The sequence below is a fragment of the Falco cherrug genome, chromosome 7, assembly GCF_023634085.1.
Source record: "Falco cherrug isolate bFalChe1 chromosome 7, bFalChe1.pri, whole genome shotgun sequence".
Taxonomy (NCBI): Eukaryota; Metazoa; Chordata; class Aves; order Falconiformes; family Falconidae; genus Falco; species Falco cherrug.
The window spans coordinates 33,615,516-33,633,857 of record NC_073703.1 but is presented as its reverse complement, the minus strand read 5'-3'; the positions used below and the strand labels follow the sequence as shown (position 1 = coordinate 33,633,857).

Genomic DNA, 18,342 nt, shown 5'->3' with positions numbered 1-18,342 from the left:
GATGAAGAGCCTTTCAGGAGCCTCATCATGGTGGCAATAGCTTCAGATCCAAAGTGGTGTGTCTACACTGCGCCAAAACATGCAAACCCACTGACTCAGGTCCGCTGGGGGTGGCATCATCAGCTGTGACTCTTTTGTGCTGTCCTTGCCCCGGGAGATTACTGGTCTCTCCCAGAGAAATGGGCTCATTATTTGTGTCTTTGAGCCTGGGGGAGAGCATCCCATCTGGCAGGATGAAGCCTTGGGGTTAGATTCTGCCCTGGGCTATGTCCCCGCAACACCCACTGCTGACACTGCTCCGCCTTTGGCACCGAAGCCGGGAGCCAGAGTATGGGGCTTCCTCAGTTTGTCAAAATCACTCATGCCCAAATCCACCAGGACAAAATGAAGGAAAAAGCCAAATTTGGAAGGCGGAGCTGCCTATCTTGCATCTGCTGGGAAGCGGTTTGACAACACCAGCAGAACTGCTGAGGTGTAAGAGAGATCAGAATCAGGCTCTAAATGCTTACAAATTAGCTAAAATTCCAAACTTGTGCTCGCAGGAGAAGTCAAGCGTTGTAACAGGAGTCCTTGGAACTCTTCACCTCCACCACCCTGCCTGGCTGAGGCACATCATTCACTTTATTTCTTTATTCCACTCATGCTCCTAGGGAGAAAGCCACACAAACCCAATTCCTATGGAAAAAAAAAAAAGGAGGGAAAAAAAAGTCATAATAGTAAAAATCCAAAACCACAGAAGAATTACATTTTATCTTTACAAAATTTGGCCCTTTTAACTCAAAGTTGAAACAAAAACACCTATCCAACAAAAAAAAAAAAAACCACCACAAAAGTCCCTCTCCTCTGTTTGGGGGCCTCCATGAGTTTCCATAGTACTTTACAAAAGATCTTTATTGAAGAAAAGATTGGACAAACTTTCGTTATATGTGTGGCCCTAGTCATTAATTGCCCCCGTCTTCTTTACCAAGGCCTTATTCCTATGTAAATACCCTTGCATAATGTTACAGGCTATTGTCAGGCCAGCGCCAGTCAGTCGCCACTTATATGCATTTTTATTTCAATCTGCTTCGCCGAGAATGAAAAGATGTCTGGACTTAAGCTGTTTACCAACTGGGCCAAAGCTGCAGTGTGGAAGAACTGAAGAAAGCACCAGGCAACTGCAGGAACAGACTTTGACAATGCAAGCAGCCATTTTCAGTTGAGTTATTAACCTACCCTGAAACTCTTCTAATCTATGCCTTTTTTAAAGAACAAATGTACTGGACCAAACATGAATGAGCCAGGACTATTAAGAGAGAAATCCTCTAAAGGACTATTGAGCGCAACATAGGTTTGTAATCATTTTGTCTCAGTTGCCTGCTACCAACATTATCAATGATGAAAATGCTTGCTCAGTTGTGGGGGATTGTCTCGTAATTAAATGACAGCGCCGTACTGTAAAAGAACATGCAGAAACACAGGAGATACCGAGGGCTTTCAAACGAGCCACCCAGAGAAAGGAGTAGGAATGGGGGTGGATTACAAACCAACTTGAAAAAATGGAATTAAGGACATCGGGATCTTCCTTTAAAAACACAAGTACATTTTGGGGCTCGCTGGGAAAGTTCTTAAAACGGGCACTCTCACACAGAATCCTTCAGATAAAAAGGAGCAAGAGTGTGTAGAGGGAATTTTTCCTCTTTTAGGTTGAAAAAAAAGCACAAAAATGGAAAATCAAATCCTCACATGCACTAGCAGAAAAAGAAAAAAAAACTTATAAGTTTTGCTGCAGGCTACATCTTTGTAGTGACTTAATGACACTACAATCTACACAGTGTAGTATTAGCCTTAAGAAACTCTTGACTATTTGCATGCATATTAGAATCCAATGAGAGCTTAATAAGTGCATATATATGACAGAGGAAACATCTCATTGCATAGTTAGCTACAAAAAACATTGAGGGAGGCAAAGTCTTAAGTTAATTACCATTACAATGCAATCAAGTACAGCAGTCATAGCTGAAATCCTTTTCTGTTAAGACTGCTAGGCTCAACCTTGTCTCTGCAGGTCAACTCAGGCACAGATAACCTTTCCAGCAGACAAATACATGTAAAATTGGCTCATCTAATTAAAAGCTCAGGGAGGTGTAGAAAAATACCAGCACACTGAGGCTGAGCAAATCACAGAGTACCCCCTCCAGCTGGATGAAGCTACAATATGTGGCTGCTGTTTGTTCTGGAAGGAAACTGAGTCACTTACCATTTCAATAGGTTAATCAATCGACAATTAAATGGAGAAATTGGTTAACTCTGCAACAATTAACATGACACTCTATTAAGTACACTTTCTAATTGCCACAGCTGCAAGTGAAAATTAACGTCTGTGTCAAAGCAGCTGCACAAGGTTGTGCTGTTTCTGGTGGTGGTAAGGTAATAAAAGTAACTTTAAAAGCCTGGTGGTTATTTTAGACCCTTAAGCATAGTGGGGAAGGGGTACAGTGCTGAGCTCTACGGTTAGCTGCAGAGGGTCTCATGTTTATTGTATATGTATACCTATAGGTGTACTAATACACATGTATACATACACATATCCCTAGTGTAATGTGTATCCCTTTAAAACAACATTTAAAATCAATTATAAGCTTCTTTGAGTATTAAAGGTCCACAATACACATATATAGTGTGCAAATACTGTGTGATTAAAGATATGCACGGGGAGACACGTAATTACCCCTCCACTCAAAGGAGAAGGAAATAGAAGAAACAAAATTGTTGGATGTCTCTAGAATTCACAGAATTGTAGAATGGTTTGGGTTGGAAGGGACCTTAAAGACCATCCAGTTCCAACTCCCGGCCACGGGCAGGGACACCTCCCACCAGCCCAGGTTGCTCCCAGCCCCATCCAGCCTGGCCCTGAGCACTCCCAGGGATGGGGCATCCACAGCTGCTCTGGGCAGCCTGTGCCAGCGCCTCGCCGCCCTCACAGTAAAGAACTTCTTCCTCATATCTCATCTATGTCTGTCCTCTTTTAGTTTAAAACCATTCCCCCTTGTCCTATTGCTATAGGCCCTAACAAAAGGTCTATCCTCACCTTTCTTATAAGGCTCCTTTAGCTACTGGCAGTCTGCTATAGGGTCTCCCCGGAGCCTTCTCTTCTCCAGGCTGAACAGCCCCAACTCCCTCAGCCTGTCTCCACAGCAGAGGGGCTCCAGCCCTCTGAGCATCTCCGTGGTCTCTGGACTCGCTCCAGCAGGTCCGTGTTCCCCTGATGCCGGGGGCCCCACACTGGACACAGCACTGCAGGAGGGGTCTCACCAGAGCGGAGCAGAGGGGCAGAATCCCCTCCCTCGACCCGCTGGCCACGCCGCTGGTGATGCAGCGCAGGGTACGGTTGGCTTTCCGGGCTGGGCCATGCTGAGCTCCTCGTCCACCAACACCCCCGAGCCTTCCTCAGGGCTGCTCTCGATCCGTTCTCTGCCCAGCCTGTGTCTGTGCTTGGGATTGCCCCCACCCACGTGTGGGACCTTGCACTTGGTCCTGCAGAATTAGAAAAGCAGAACTGGTACTTTGAGGGCAATTTGGAAAGGTTCTGGTTTAGAAGAAATATTTAGTTGTGGTGAATGCCTGGCCAGGAATCAGAGCAGCCACCAGCTGGGCCTGGGCCCTCCTGAAGTTGGTGGAAATGATGTCTTTGGTTTTCTCAGGACAGAAATGTTTGGTTTATAGCAAAAGGTGCTCTGATGTTGTCCTGCAGGCTCAGTTCCCAACTCCTCTGTGCAGCTCCTGGATGCTTTGCTTGAAGTACAAATAGGGTATAAAATACGCGCACCTTCTGGGAACAGTGCTCCTTGCTGCAGAAATGCTGGTGGATACCTGCTTCTCCCACACAGCCCTATGGACCGCGTGTTCAGAGTGGCTGTTCAGCAGGGCAGGGCTGTCTCTTGCTGTGCCACGGTGGCCATTGTGCATGGTTCTCAGGCCGGTTTGCAACACAAATAATCACTGGATTCTTCATTTGGTTACCTTTAATCTCTGTTCATTCACACTGGAAAATCAGTAGTCCCAAGGTCCACCAGAGCTCTTCTTCTGGTTAAAACAGAGATCCAGGATCTGGAGGAAGAGGCAAATCAGGCAACAAGCCCTGTCCTCATTCAGGTGACTTTTCTGGTGTTCAGCAATCTGCAGGAATGAGGTTGCATCTTTTTGGGTGTTTAGGGAAATCTGCTTTCTTGTGGTCCCAGCACCGTGATGTACCACCTGTATCACATATAGGTGGTGGACAGGCGTGTGGCACATCCTTGCATTTTACTGCTGCTTTCTGTCTGCTTTCTGCAGGTGTAAATACTGGATCCATTCCAGTGACCATGATTTACTTTTAGTTGATGTTGTTGGGTTGGCATTTATCTGGAGTCTAACACAGAACAGGATTTTTTAAAAGTATCTTTTTTTTAAAGTGTGGTGGAATGGGAGGTGTCATTCAAACATAGGCTTCCATAGCCAGCCAGCTTATGTTGGCAATAACCTGTTTCCTACAAAGGGCTATATGGGGTGCCTATATGGGACCCCAATATGAGAAGGTCTAGAGAGACTCACAAGGACACGATCAGGTTTTCCCAGAGTAAATTCTATTACTTCTGAGCTCTGCTGTGAAAGAAGCAAAGCTGTAAATCCTCAGAGCTAAAAGTGCTATAATAGTAATTGTTTTTGTTTTGTTTTGGAGGTTTTTTGGTCAAAAAAAGCCAGGGAAAGACAAAAGGTTACATCAGTAGCTGTTGTTCAGAAACCAAACCATGAGAATTACAGATTTCTGCAATAAGATGAATTAAGCTAAAAGCCATATTAAGCAGAATTGCACATCTGCTGCATTTTTTAATTCTGTATGTGTCCTTGCTGTATGAAAGTGTTTATTATTAAACTTGTTGTTCAGCTAATTGATTAAATCAAACCCTAATACTTAACTCAGCCTGAATTCTTGACAGGCTGCAGAACTTCTTCCAGTTTGGCTTTCCAGAAACCCGTATCTGATGACAGGACTGAATTTTGCTAGGACAGCCTATTAGCTGCCTCATTTCCTGGTGATGGAGAATTTAGATTTGTACAGACAGAAAAGCCAAAGGGACGGCGCCTGTTTTTTTTCTCTCCGCAAACAAAGTCTGTTGTGGCAGCAGGGAGGAGAACAAGGTCTGCCAGGCTTTGCTGTCCAACCTTGGAGTACCTGCAGCCACAGGAGAGGACTCCATGGGAAATAGTGTGGATGTCTGATGTGCACCGAGATGTGCCATTTGAAGGGCCTGCTCAGGGCTGGCAGCTAACCAGAGAGCCCAGCAGCGCTGGTGGCAGTGGTTCAGGCTAAATAAATAGTGAGGAGTGAGAGATCAGGGTAAAATCCCGGCTCGGAGGAGTCTGCTGTTGGCTTTGCTGGGCCAGCACTCCTCTGCTGAAAAAACCTTGGAGAAATGCACTGGGAAGCCGGTGCAAATCTTTGCTGCAGCACCTGGAAAAGCCGGAAAACCAAGAGCTTTCTCCTTTTTGCAGTGGCAGACTTTCTGCTGCCACCCCTGCCCGAGTTGAGGGGAGGTTTGTCCCCGAGTGCCGTGGGTGTCGTTGAACATATACTTCTAATTGCAGCTGCTTTCGCTCTAATTATAGCTCCGTTTGGTTAGGATTTTCCTCCAATCCCTCATTTCCCCTAAAGCAAACACCAGAGCACCAGAGTTGTAACCCCAGTGGGGACATTTATTAATAACCCCCTTGGCAAATAGGGAAAAAAATCATTACGCTGTATTAGGCGCTAAAATATTTTCCCACTGCAAAGGCTAATTGATAAAACCAAGCAGACATTATGGGGCAATTAATGTTAAGATGAAAATAAACACGAGAGCAAAACAAAAACAGGCTGACAGAGAGTATTTTTTTCTGGCTTTGAGGGGTTTCTTGTGGGTTGGAAATGAGATGCTAGTAAATAATCTGAGATTACCTGCCTTCACTAGAAAAGGAGAGAAATAAATGGGGAATTGAAAGAAAGGAGTCTTGCACACCTCTTCCAGTAAGAGTGGTTACATCTCTTTAGGGGTTTTGCATGTCCTTAAAAAAAGCCTTCTATTTTGAAATTTTTTCTCAATTTTTCCTCTCCTGTGACTGGAATTGGCCTTTCCCCCACCTCCCCTCCCTCCCCGAACAACTCCAAATTCTGCACTTGGCTGTAAAAGTTGACCAACATAATCTAAATGATGGGCAGCTCAAAGAAAAATCCATACATAATGTTGTCATTTTAAATAATTACAAAAGGAAAAAAGAGAAAAATGATGATTTATCATCTGAACCATTCCCTGCTTCATATTTAACATTTGTATGAAGGTTCTAGCAAGGAAAAACGTCCAGGGAAACCCAAAATCTGGCAAAACTCTGCACTTATTCTGGAGGGATTATCTTTTTATTTGTTATTTGTACAGCATTGAACACCTTCGATCTTAACCTATGTCCAGGGCTCCCAGCTGGTAGCTGCTAGTACAAACCAAACAGTGAATGACCAGTAAAGAAGAACACGCTGGTCCAGACACACAGTCCGTGCACTAACTCAGCAGGACAGGGAAGGAGATAATGAAGACACAGACAAACAAGACACTTCCTACCTGATATTTTATTCATTCATCAAACAGTATTATTTATTCCCGTCTATGAAGGCAGGGGGAATTTTACAGGGCTGATTCAAAGCAAGCAGAAGTTAAAAAAGCAAAATTATTTCTTTGCTAATCAGATGTGTAAATTTTTACTTATTTTAGGTTAGTAAGGCTCTCTAGCAGCTCAGAGTGCAGAGCAAGTCCTCTTTAAAGAAGTGATGGATGCAAGAAATCCTTCACTTTATTCTTACCTGTCTGGGATTCAAAAAAAGTCACAATACCATGGTTTTAAAATAAGAATAAAAAAGGTTGGATGTGTCCTATCCCTGTTTGGGGATGCACATAGGCTGACAGAGAGAATTTGTCTCCTTTATATCACAGCAGGGTTTTTTGGGTGTTTCTTGGGAAAATTCCTTCCATGTCTGCTAGGGCAAGCCATGTCACCTAATGTTAGGAGGGCTCCAGTGTGTATTGTGGGTCAGCTCTGTATGTTGTTGCACTGCCAAGCAAGTCCCAAGGGACTTCTCCATGCTGCATCAAAGGTGGGGCAGGACCTTTTAACCAGGCCCTTCTTGACCCTTAATGAGCAGCTGGCTATTCATGGCGTTAGCAGCCTGCAGGTAAACAGCTATTTAAAAGAAGGTCCCTCTTTTAACACTCTGTGTTCAGAGGAGGGTGGTGTGTCCTCAGGCTGTCTGAGGGCAAACACGTCTGCCCATTTACCTGTAACCCAGCTAAGATTGTACTTTGCTTCCTACCACATGTCAGGGGACAACAGTTCATGGTGGGTTGCAGTCTGAATTAAGGCAGGTAATTGCTCACCATCCTTTCATTCACCTTTCACATAGGGGCTGTGGGAGTCTTGTCCCTCCTTGAATATCTCGACTGCACAGATGCATTCCCTGGAAAGAGAAGCCCACATGGAGAACAATGGGCAAAGCTGGAGGTGGGATTCAAATCTTCTTTACTCCATACGTGCTGGTCCAGCATCGAAGGGATGTCATGGCGGCAGCTCATCCCAAGTCTGCTCACTTTGGAAAGGAGTTTGGGGCTCTCCTAGCAACTCCTTGTTAATTTTGTGGATCCAAATCATCACTTACACAGAAGTCAGCTTGCAGGTGAGTGTTAAAATACACTCCTGGTTGTATTGGTGGCATTGGCTGGACTCTGTTGTTGTGTGGCCTCAGATACTCTGACTTTTCAGGGAATGGGGTTTCACAAGTGTCAGGACAAAGATGGGAGAGAATGAATAAGCTGAGCACAGATACTCCTCTTACCAAACCGGCTGCAAATTGGCATCCCAGTGTGTCATCCCAGTTATAGACTGTGAAGAACTAAGGACCAGGGTTTAGAGATTTTTCTTGGTTTAGAGATCTACAACTTGGATAAGGTCTTACTTAGCCCATCTGGTTGGGAAAGAAAATATTGAAATGGTAATGTCAAAACTTCAGAAAATAAATGGTCAAAAGCTTTTTGCCAGTTTGAAAAAAAAAAAACCCGAAAAAGGCCAAAGGGGAATCTTTTGTGTTAGGGAAAGGAGAAACTAAGAGCAGAGCAGGGACTCTGTGGGTGTTTTCAGGATTTCGGGAGCAGCAGTGCTGATGCCCCTGGGTGACTCCTCAGTCTCAGGTGGGCAGGGAGCTCTGCCTCTGGCTGGGTGTGCCAGTCCCATCACGTTGCTCCCGAGCTCCTAGCATCCCAAAAGGGAGAGAAAGAGCAAGATGCTGTGAAAGTTGCCTAATACTAGCTGAGCTTGGAGCCACACCAATGTAGCTTTGCTCCTCCTGGATCCCAGATTAGTGCCAGCACACATCTCTGTGCACCTCACCATCAGCTTGGAGCCATGATCTGGCCCCTGGGACCAGGTACCTCCTTTATTACTCCCAAGAGTTTGTATAAATGCTTATTGCACACCTATTTTCCTGCCCTTCCTTCTCCCTGTACATCTGAGGTGCTATGGGTTTCATTCTGCCCTTCCCTGTTGCTCAGCCCCCTTCATTCAAATTTGGACACTTGCTCTCCTTCTTTTGCCTGGGGTCTTCAACAAGACCTGGAAGGAGTAATGGCACAGAAAACCCCCATGCTCTGCTGCTGCTTTTGTGGTTCAAGGGTACAGCTGTCAATGTGAGGAACTTTTCAACTCTGCCTATAATAAGGACAGCACGTTTCCCAGGTTAGAAATTATCACAACTTTTGTTCAGACCTCCATCACTCAAGCTCCAGACAGTAGCCCACGTGGTTAAGGGGAGGCCAGACATTTCTCAGTATGTCCTGTAGCTCTGCTGCTAATGCTTGGTTGGGACTTACACGCTCTCTCAACATTCGTTACTCTCTTCTGAGAACTTGCTGCAATTATTTCCCTTTCCCAGTTTGTGGTCCATCTATCCATCCTTTCTTTTCCCAGACTATTAGGACCATCATCCTGACTCACCTTCAGGAGACAGGTGTTTCCATCCCAGTGCTTTCCCACTACCGAGCAGCTTCAGGCTTTTCTCCCACTATAAAAATGAACTTGCCTTGTGTTCACTTGTGGGGGACGTTCCTTGGTACCCACAGTGAGATTTTGGGTCAGGAATAAGAGAAGCCCAAGACTGGGACCTCATCCCATGCATGAGCACAGAAAACTCAATCTGAACATTAGAAAACCTGGTTTTGCCATGAGGATGTTTGACCACTGGATCAGGCTGCCCAGAGAGGCTATGGAGTCTGCATCTGGAGATACTTGAACCCCAGCTGGCCATGGTCTGGGGCAGCCTGCTGTAGCTGGCCCTGCCTGAGCTGCTCTTGAACGACCCTGCCATCTCAACACTTCTGTGATCCTGTGAGCCTCACTCCTTGGATTTTTTTGTAGACTCTTAAAGTCTCTTTACTCCTTCTCACCACTTGCCCCCACTCCTGGCTTTTCTGTTTCATCTGGCTTCTGCTGGAAGCTCTGCCTCTTTCTCCTCCCCTCCTTACCTCCTGCCACTTTCTGGCCTCTTGGACATCAATTTGCCCTGGTATTACCTATTATTTCCTGTGGTCTTCCCAGCTCCGGTGTACTTGGAGCAAAGTACGGAGGATCTAAGCAAGACCAGGAAAGCCTATGCATTACCACAAACATGATTTATTGCATAGAAATGGTGTTCAATAGTCAAAACACAGCAGTACCACTTGGACTCCCAAAAGGTGCTTGCTCACTTTCAAAATCAGTGGCCAGTATATACTCTACTATGATATACACGTGCCACTATATCTATATGTGAGAGTCAGCTTCAGAAAACAGCCGAAGGTCTGGAGTGGAGTTTTTGGGCAGTGACTGGTGCTCCCTTGCCTGGTCCTGGGCACTGAGGGAGCACCGTGGTGGTGCAGAGTCACCCTGGCTGTGGGGGAGGGTACCCTGCTGAGGGCAGGGGACAGGATGAGGGCACCAGCATTTCATCGGACCATCTCTCTACATATGGAGTGGGGATATTTGTGCTGCTTGGTTTGTGCCTGGGACCTGAACTAAGCACCACTTAAGGATGCTGCTAGAAGTGGATAAGTTTATTTAGCCAAGCTATTAGTATTTTTTGGTATTTCCATGCTGCCCTGTCACTTCAAAAAGAGGCAGATTGCTTAAAATGCTCAATATTTAGAAAAAGCTTGTTTCCTGTCTCCTGCCTTATGTTATTGGTGTGGAATATTCTTTTCTTAAGCACACTGCAATAATATTAGATAATTACTTAGCTCATTTTCTATATGGGTTTTGGTAATTCATAATTGTCTCAGAGCTGAGAAAATGTTTCCTTTAAGAAGGTTAAACAAAGAGTTTATTGACATTAGTGAAGATTGGTTAAAGGAAACATTATTAAATAAAAGGAGCTTTATTTAAACACTAAATTAATCATTTAAAGGCAAATTAGAGGTCGTAACTCCTCCTAAATAAATAATGTTAAACAATAATTAGATATCCATTTTAGATTACAGGCAAGCACTTGGGTTCAGTGGGCTGAAAAACAAGTTTCTTCTCATCTCTTCAAATTTGTTCAATATACATAATTAAAGCGAATCACTGCCCCGCTTAAATTTTCCATTCTGAGATTAAAAAAAGATTCTGTTTGTAACTGTGTGTCATATTCACCATTAGATGATAAAACATCTTTAAAGCTTCACTTTCATGTAAACAGAAGAAAAGATGAGAACATCCAGAGAGATCCCCGGCAGTGGAAATCGATTCTCCTAAGCTACTGGTTACAGTTATCAATCTTATCAAACAGGCCGATGCATGAGTGCCCTCAGCCACTTTGATTTGTATGATCTCTCTTTGCCAGAGTTAACCTTTCTGACGTTACGGCGTGTGCAATATGCACTATCTGGGCTATAATTACGCTCCCTTTCATTAGCGCTCTTAGTCATCTCTTAAGTGCGAGATAAAATTAAAGAAACCGTCCTCCTTTCTCATTTCATTATGGGGTTTTGTTCTTTTTTCTTCTTCTTTTTTTTTTGTTTTTTTTTAGGCTCTGTAGTTTCATTTGCAGTTTCCTACAAATATGAACCGATCATCCCCCTTATCGTCCCCTTTCAAAGAGGAATTCAGGACAGGGAGTGAGTCACAAACCCAGCAGCATCTCACATCTCGCTGCCGCTGGGTTTGCATTAGGCCTCCTCAAAATGATGATAGCTGTCGAGCGTTGACAGGAACAATACCACCACTCTCCAGAACCTTCCATGGGCTTTGCTAGCCCCAGTGCCAGCTGTCTTAATAAAAAGCATTGGGAATTTTTGTCTGCTGTGATACAAGTGTTAAGGAGTTAGATTAATGAAATCTGACGTTAGCACTGATAAATAATGACACCACCGAAAACAACCTTGGTGGTGGATGGCAACATCAGAAAGCACAGCAGATTTCACTCTCTATTGAGGGATTGTCCTGTAAGGAAGCAGAGACGGTGGCAAGGGGAAAGCTGGATGGTCTGGCAATATTTTACACAAATCTCCCATCAGCGAGTGAGATTTTTTTGCACCAAGTTGCTGCTCTGCTCCTGTGTTTGCCACATTTGATTTTAGGCTGATACCAGCAACGGGGAGCACTGTTGAAATGACGCTGTGTTGTAGACCTCATGCTTGGCATGAACAAATATTGCACGGCTAATTGTCATCCCTAATTGCACGCTCCACGTTAGCTTTGGCTACAGGTTTTTTTTTTTCCATATCTTTGCCCAGCACGCAGGCTTCTGCTCACCCCTTTTTTCATTGCCAGGACTAAGGTGGCTATAACTTTGCATTATGCTAGAATATATACTTCACCTATTTTTTTGCTGCTTCACTTTTATTTTAAGATGACAATAGATGATGCTAGAGCTAATTTCAACCCCTGCACACATCATCTCACACCTCACGCAGATCTTCAGGGTTCACAACAGTGGTAGGGTTTGCAGATTTCATTTAAATAAATCCATGTTCTAGGAAGAATAACCTCGCAGGGAAAAGTTGTTTTGTACAAGCCCAATATCTCTCATTAGCTAGCCAACACAAAGGAACAGAACAGGACTTTTCTGATTATTTTAGTGGTTTTTTTTCCCCCTTAACTACTGAATTTACACACAAAAAGAAAGGCACTTTGTATTTAAGGTTAATCGAGTTTCAGTACAATTTTTTACAAACTGGAATCACACTAATCTTTTTTTTCTTGCTCTAATGTGTGGCTGTTGAAATCCTTAGCTGTGATAAATTAAGCTACTTATTAATCTAATTATCGTACATTCATCCTAGAAACTTTCATGTGACTTGAAAAGGCTATTCAACCTTTTCCCTCCCCTCCTAGAAAGGGCTCAACCTTGCACCAATTAAGATCATTCTGAAGTAATGCTTTAAAAAAGCTTTCTTTAATCACCCAGTGGAACATGGGCTGGTGGTAAGCAAACTAAAAGCTGTGAGAAAAGTTTACCTTACCTTTAAGTCTGGACATTTTCAGTTGGAAGAGGAAGGCATAATTGTGGTGTTCTTCTCTTCTTCCTCTTCTCTGCCCTCCTAAGTCTATGAAAATATTTAGCAAGAAAAGTGGTTATGAAATCGCTGGCTTTTCTCTGACCATTGCAAAGGACAAGATGGGAAGATGTACTCGAACAAAACCTGTGAAGTCTGATTTAGTATTGGGATAATGGGAACTTTTTGACTCCCAGAGTCAAAAATTAACCATTCGGATATCATAGGTATTGTTTCATTTTAAAGCCTAATCTATCGGTAGGAGAAGATTCTGATACCAAAGTATCCAAAGGATTAGAAAAGAAGAAAAAAACCCCAAGCACGGAAAAGAAATAGGTTGCAAGTGTATCCTATCTTAAACATCCATTCATTGCCAAACGGTTTTGTTACTTTTTCTTAATAACCACATAAATGGAGCTATTTTATATTCAAATTAAACTAGGTATTAATTTGAATGCAAAGCAGCTCGGTTTGTGCCGTTTCAATGACAGGTTTACCCCCAGACAGAATTTATGAACAGCCCAATGTGGGGGAAGACCGCTTCTGCTCCTCACCCCCTCTCCGTGCCTAGCAAACTTGCTAACTGTGAATAGTTTTTGAAGTGAAGATTAAAAGAGTGGAATTATAAAGTATAATTACATTTTATTGAAACTCTAGAAATCAGAAAAAAATTCAGCAGGAAACTTTTAGTGAAACATGATGTGTTGTCATTATCATTAAAAGATAAAAGTTCCATACTGTTTTTATCTGTTTATTTGGAAGAAATCCAGCCTTTGCAGTTACGCAGGAAACAAAAAACTGGAATGCAGGAGTAATTATTAAAACTGTGTGATTTGTTATCTCAGCTACTGTCTTTCCAAATGGTAATGCGATATCAGCAGCTGCAGACGGTCGCTGATTTCCTCTATTAGTAAACAAGTGCTTTGGAGACCTGTGTGAGGCACTTTAAGCCCACTACTCCCCGAAGTGCTGTCAGGCTTAACTACTAATCCATGGTATTTCAGAGCACTGGAAATTCATCTTTATAAAACCTGAACAAAAAAGGGAAAAAGCCTGGAGGGCAGGAGCTCCCTCTGGTGAGACAAATGACATGTTCATTTATTAATGAAACAATAACCCTGGAAAGAGGATCAAAGCACATTCCATCCTCACTTTACAATCCCCAATTTTCTCAGGCCATACCATTTAATTGAGCCATGACAATGGAATACTTAATTGTTGCGTTAAAGTTTGAAGAAGCGACTTCTTCAGAATCAATGTTCATTTCTGGATTATGACAGTATAATGTCGCCAGCTTGTAGCTGCTGGAATTTTATTTACTCTCTTTCTTTTACGCAGAGAGAGAGAAAGGGCTCATTTTTCTTTTACCAAAGGCCTCTTATCCCTACCCATAATTAGGGATATATGTACCTATAGTGTAGGTAGTGCCCAGTGGCTGGCCCATCGCCATGCTGAGGTTGTGCCCAGGGGGATGTGGCTGGGGGTGACTTCTCCAGCAAAAGGAGAAATGCGAGTGGTGCAGCACCTTGGAAAGGTAAAAGAAACCAGCTTTTGATCTAAGATTAAAGAAAAAGCTGAAATACAGAGACTGCTTCTGTTAACACATGCCTCTGTAGGCACCAGTGAGGTCCTGGAGCTCTCCACGGGATCCTCCACCACTCGAAGCTCTGCTTGTACATCACCGCCTTCCTGAATCCGGGCCAGAGGCAAATCTTAGTCCATTCTACTTCTTGAAGCCAGTATTACTTCAGTGTCATCCCTCATTTAACAGATCTAGGAGTAGCCACGGTTACATGGCAACCCTGCTCACCCTGCTTTGCCTACACTTTACTTCCTTCCAGTACCTACAGCACAGGTATGCCTCTACATTTGGGAATGCTTAAAGGGCTTTTGGTTCTCACCCTGATGTCAGATAAGGTCATAGAGGACCTCCTGGTTCTTTCCTGGGGGCTCATATTGTCTGCCATCGGAATTTTGAGGCAAAAGAGCAATCCTTCTGGTTTTATGCCCAGCTCTTGCTGGGGTCCCCAGTATTTTGAAAAGCCATGAAGAAAATAGAGGTGCCCAAAATAAAAGCCCGGTTTCCAAAAAGAGCAGCGTGACTTCTGAAATGAATGCATGTGTCACATCTGTCTCTCCAAGTGTCCTTTCCCTAATACCTGATTTTATCAAAGTTCTTATCAGTGACTCATTTTATATAATTGATATTTACTGACTCAGTACCCAGTAGTGATTGACTGAATTCTTTTTATTTAACCCGATTTTAACTTAAATGTCATTTTCTGCGTGCCTTTAAAGAAGCAGCTGGAAAGGCTATCATGCAAGAGTGTCTGCTACCTTAAAATTAATACATTATGGTTTATTAATTCTCCTTATGACATGTATTATAATACACTTGCATGTACATAACGCCTATCGTATAAGAACCCTGAGGCACTTACAAACATTAACTAAGCCTTACAATCTTCTTACTTTGGGTAAACAGGGACAGAGGGAGGTTAAGTCTATCATCCTGACAGCTCTGTGCAGAGCCGGGCACAGACCCACTGTATCCTGACACCTTGTAGGCTCTAGGGAGCTCGCGGTTCCTGTAGGAGGTCTAATACTCCCCATAGGATGGCTAATGCTCCCTGTTCTTCCATATGTGGTGGAGATGGTTTGCAGGACTGGGAAAATGGGTCAGGATCTCAAAGGGATCACAGCTGAATTGCCTGTACTTACACAAACCTCCCCTTCATCCTCATCTGACTTGGGCAATGGGCTAGGTATTCGTTATGCAAGAAGCAAGTAAGTCTGGTTGCTCGGCAGATGTACAAATCATTCCTGAGATCGGTTTGAAGGGGGTAAAAGGAAGACAGAGCTGTCGAGAAATCCACCTAAGCAACAGGTCAGCCTTATGGAGTGTAAGTGTGGCCTAAAGATACTGAAATCTCTGCAGCAGCAAAGACCTGCTCTGTAAGATTTAATAGAAAATATGACCTCTCCCCTTTTTCTGTTCTAAACACTAAGTGCTGAATTAGAAATGGGGTGGGATGGCGACCCTTTGGGACTTGAGTTTCATAGGATGCATAATTCTCTTAAAAGAAACTTTTTTACACTGCAGGGGTGCAGCCAGAGGGGTCCCTCCATGTAGGTCAGGTGAAATGCCACTGCATTCCTGACATGGAAACAAGCAGACGAGAAAGTCTGAGTAAATGAATTGTGTAACAAAGCCCAAAGGGGCTCTATGGGAGTTTTTCCCCTTGGAGTATTAAGAAATCTGTGCAAAGCTCCCTTGTCTTCCAGAGGCCACTGTGTGAAAAGCACAGTGCTATTTCCAGTGTGTCTGGGAGCTGAGGTCCTTTGAGTCTTTCCTTCTGCGTGTATTGCAGCAGGGACTAGCTGACCCATCCCTTCAGACCGAATATCAGGGTATCCCAAATATTCCTAGCAATGGGAGTGAGGCGATAGGGACTGAAGGCAATTAAAGCTATCCTGGATCCCCCTGCACAGGGCTATGCCAGGCTGATCCTGAGTCCTCTTCTGCCCGTGGGGACCTCTCTGGTCCTCATGTCCTTTGACATCTGGGTGTTCTCCCTCCACCAGCAAAACATACCTAGTTTTGCCCAAATAATAAAAGGAAAACCCATCTGGCAGAGAAACATTAAAAGGAATGGCCATCCCTTCCCTTCGTGGCAAGGCGAGTGGCTGGGACAGGAGCAAGAACTGATGTCAAGGTCTTGGAGAGGAGGATGAGGTCTGTCCTGCAGCATGAACTAAGTCCATCTGTCCCAGCTTGTGTAGGTGAACCTGGCTCCCTCTGCCCTGCTCCTTACCTACTGAGTCCCTGGAAATCCGATTACTGATCCAGGCCAGCCGTACGTGCAGCCAAGCAATTACATTGTTTTTCCTCCACTGCAGCTCTGTGGGCTCTGCAGTGGAGGTTTATAGGAAAACAGAATTCTAAGACAAAAAAAAAGTGCTTGATGATATTAATATTATAAAGACGGCTTACAGCACTGGATATTACTGTTCTGTTCAGTAGTGATTAAGGGTTCCAGTCGAGACTGGACAATTTATTATGTTTTATTGAGATATAATAAGAGCTGGGAAATGAAGGAAATAGGGAAGGACAGAGAGCGGAGGTGCGGTGATGCCTGTGCTACAGCTGGGGAGCTGAGGTGTGGGGCGAGTAAGTTCCTGGTACTACAAGGATACTGCTGTGCCCATGCATTCATGTTGGGGGGATATTCTCAATGCAAAAAATGAAGCATGTGGCCGTCTCCGGCAATGACACTGAAGAAGTTCAACCCAGGTCATAGCATGGAGGAGAAAGGACGTCCAGGCTCTAACCAGAGCATCCCCATCCTCCCTAGGCTGGACCCCTGAGCTTTCTCATCCTGGAATGGGCTTTAATGTCATGCCCTTTCTGGCAGCACCCAGAGAGGTTTTGGAGAGCTGGCTTGGGAGTGGGGCATGGCAAAGGCATAAACTTTCCCAGCAGTGAGTAGATGAGCTTTGGGAACTGCAGAGGAAATGTTTTCTTGAACAAGTTTAAGATAATAAACTCAACTGAGTGAGCAGACACCAGGAAGAAATATTTAATTATCCTTCTCACCATTATGAGGAACTTCTGCCACTCTTCAGGTTATTATACAGTAAATAACCAGTTTTCTAAAGGACAGAGCTGTTTTAATTATATGACAATGAATGCATAATTATTATGTTTGTTAGGAATGAATCACAAGACAACAGACTTGATATTGCTGCTCTAGTTAGTGCATCTTAATTACTTTTTCATTTATTTTGCATATAAAAGCTATTTGCTAATTGTCTTTGCTGTAAATATGCAAAATATAATTAGTCATTCATAATTCTTTATGTGTTATCTAACTGTACATTTGTTACTGAGGAATGTATATTAAAGTTTGAATATTTAATGGGCTTTTGTGGCATAGAATATTTTTGTACAAAGTTTTCAGGAAATATTAGAGACATAATTTAAACCTTCTTTTAACCCCTTTTCCTATGCAAACTAATGTTTCCCATAAAGACTAGATATTGATAAATTAAACCCCCTGGAAATCCATTTCTATTTTCTAAGCATACAATATAAATCCACTGCTGATGGTATGAAATGCCTCTTGGTCTCAAACTGAAACCAGAGAGATTAGAGCCTGTTAAAAGTATTGCAAGTTGCTCTCTAAAGTGAATTTAAGCCATAAGTACAGAGTCGCAAATGCATTCAAATCATGTAGCAAGATCAAATGCATTTATCTTTGGTGTAGGTTTGTTACTGTGATAGTAGTGCCATGTTGCGGAAGAAACTGAAGGCAATATGTGTTTTCTGATAAATATTGTTGATCAGAGCAAGAGGTCACCATTCCTGCTTATTGTTTTGTCAAACAAAAAAATATGCAAGACTTTAAATCTTGATTTTGTTCTTTCATTTTGGCACTTGTTAGATCTCTCTTTAGTTGTGTTGCTTGCTCCAAACTGCAGTCACAGGTCCAGCTAAAACACTGTGCCTTTCCTTCTTTATGCCTTTTTTTTTATTTGAAGGCTGAGGCTAGTTTCATCTGTAATTAGCACTCTGTAAGGCCTGCAGTTCCTGGGAATGTTTTACATTGTGATTAGATTCATTACAGAGATTGACTGGTTAAAATGGGCCGTGTGTTTCTGGAAGTTGAATTAAAGTCCAGGTCTCAAGAACCTCCGCAGATAATTATACATTATCTGTTCACTCGTCTCGGTGAAACGCTGCTGGTTCATTCTCCTGATGCATGTCACATTCTACATTTTTTCATCTCAAACATTT

The 18,342-nt window shown here is 43.3% G+C and overlaps 1 long non-coding RNA gene across 1 annotated transcript in view; it reads left to right on the top strand.

Annotated features, from left to right (window-relative positions):
* LOC114015502 (uncharacterized) overlaps window positions 1–18,342 on the top strand; it is a 90,781-nt gene that overhangs the window by 50,637 nt on the left and 21,802 nt on the right. The window contains exon 2 of the long non-coding RNA XR_003559474.2: window positions 7,448–7,717. This is a non-coding gene — a long non-coding RNA (uncharacterized LOC114015502). The remainder of the gene's footprint in view (window positions 1–7,447; window positions 7,718–18,342) is intronic.